The sequence below is a fragment of the Lactuca saligna genome, chromosome 8 (genome assembly GCF_052625555.1).
Source record: "Lactuca saligna cultivar CGN05327 chromosome 8, ASM5262555v1, whole genome shotgun sequence".
NCBI lineage: Eukaryota > Viridiplantae > Streptophyta > Magnoliopsida > Asterales > Asteraceae > Lactuca > Lactuca saligna.
Window position 1 is genome coordinate 126717114 of NC_136424.1, and position 2483 is coordinate 126719596.

General features: G+C 39.3%; 1 pseudogene; it reads left to right on the forward strand.

The window, feature by feature from the left end:
- The first annotated feature begins 309 nt into the window (after nucleotides 1-309).
- Nucleotides 310-1881, forward strand: LOC145010080 (protein DETOXIFICATION 51 pseudogene; annotated as a pseudogene).
- Nucleotides 1882-2483: the final 602 nt, after the last annotated feature.

Genomic DNA, 2483 nt, shown 5'->3' on the forward strand with positions numbered 1-2483 from the left:
CTAATTAGCGTGAATGAAATCTAATTTAAGTATGAACATTTTCACCATCTCATAAAGGACCACCTCCAATCCCCCATTCTCCGCCCCCAATTAAATAATAATAATAATAATAATAATAATAATAATAATAAATAAATAAATAAATAAATACACTACACTCCCACTCACCCTATTTATATCCCCTATCACTTTGTCTCCTCTAAAGATGCAAAGAAAAACTTAAATCATATCAGTATTTGCCTCATTTTCACACAAAAACAACCATAAAGGGAAGAAAGAGAAGAGAAAACTCTCATTTTTCACCACACTATGACTACTTCATACACCCCATCATCCATCACCTTCTCCGTTCCAACTTCCGATCATCAACCTCTAACGCCGCTGTCGTCGCCAACACCATTACTTCAAATAACCAAAACCCTTGAATGTCGCCATATCCCTACTCCTACACAGGTCATCCATGAAACTAAAGCATTATTTAAGCTCTCATCACCCATAGCCCTTACGTCTTTTATCCTATACACACGATCGATCATCTCCATGTTATTCCTCGGCCACCTTGGTGACACAGAGCTAGCCGCCGGAGCTTTAGCCATAGCAGTCGCTAACATCACCGGCTACTCTGTTTTATCAGGCTTAGCGCTTGGCATGGAGCCGCTTTGTTCCCAAGCTTTTGGGGCCCACCGCCATAAACTTGCATCCCTTACATTACATCGCACTGTTATCTTCCTACTTGTTGTCTCTATACCCATAACGTTTCTTTGGATAAATATGTCACACATTTTGATATATTTACATCAAGACCCTTCCATCACACGTTTAGCTTGCATGTATCTTATTTTCTCCGTACCCGACTTGGTATCCAATTCATTTATCCACCCAACCCGAATTTACCTTCGGGCTCAAGGCATCGCCTATCCGGTAACAATCGCGTCCCTTATTGGCACAATAATACAACTACCACTAAACTACATCCTCATTTGGCGGTGCCACTTAGGTTTGGTGGGTGTCGCCACCGCGTCCTCAGCCTCCAATTTTGTTTTTTTGGTTGTGTTGGTCATTTACATTTGGTGGACAGGGTTGCATTTACCGACATGGAGCAACCCGACCCGTGAATGTTTGACTGGGTGGCAACCACTCATTAGGTTGGCAACACCGAGTTGTGTCTCAGTATGTCTTGAGTGGTGGTGGTATGAGATCATGATCGTACTTTGCGGGCTCCTTGTTGACCCACAGGCCACAGTGGCATCAATGGGCGTACTAATTCAAATAACTGCGTTTCTCTATGTCTTTCCATCATCTCTTGGGCTTGCAGTTTCGATCCGAGTAGGAAATGAGCTCGGAGCAAACCGACCCGATAAAGCTAGAATCGCAGCCTTAGTTTCCATTTTCTTGGCGGGCCTAATGGGCCTATCCGCAACAATATTTGCCACATCAATGAGAAAAACATGGGGGAAAATGTTCACGAATGATTCAAATATTTTAGGGTTAACATCGGTTGCCCTACCGATCATTGGTCTATGTGAGCTCGGAAACAATCCACAGACTGTTGCATGTGGAGTGGTGCGTGGTATCGCCCGTCCCACCACCGCAGCCAATGTGAACTTAGGGGCATTTTATATGATTGGAATGCCTGTAGCAGTTGGGCTTGGGTTTGGTCTTAGGGTTGGGTTTGTTGGGCTTTGGTTGGGCTTGCTTTCAGCCCAAATTTGTTGTGCTGGGCTGATGTTATATGTGGTAGGGAGAGTAGATTGGGACGAAGAAGCAAAAAAGGCAGAGATGTTAACATGTAACGATGGTGAAAATCAAGAAACTCCATTATATTCTGCGAACTGCATCCATGAAAATGAGCCGGTAATCCACCTAGTTGTGATGACATAATTATTGTTTAAAATTAAAACTATCAACTTATATTGTATAGGTTTTAACAATATTTACTATTTAACTTAGCTATGTGACGTTGGATAGTTGAATTTTGGGCTCTTTATACTCTAGACTTAACGTTATATGAAAATAAATTAAACAATTATGGAATTGTTATGATACTTTTACTTGGAATTTTATAGTCCCCATTTTGTTTTATGTCGTGCAGTATAAAATGACAAATGAGATATATAACATTGCATATATGACATAGCTCCAGAAAATATTGAGAAAATAATAAAAAGGGTAGCGTGACCGGGTAAAATGGTCCATACATAGTATAGGATTAGTAGAGTATTTTTTTTTTTTTTTTTTTTTTTTTCTATTTGCTGAAATTAATAGATGTTGATTGGAAACAAAAGAAATTTTCCTATTTTTCAAGTGGCAATGCCCAAGCAAAATTATTTCATTTTAAGTTTCTATGGCTCACCTCTCTTTGGTAAAAACACACCTACATTCATTTGTGTATGAGGAAATTTTCTATAAATTTCATTGAGTTGTTTTCAAGGCTTTAATATAAAAAAAAAAAAAAAAAAAAAAAAAGATCGCATTGTTGAATG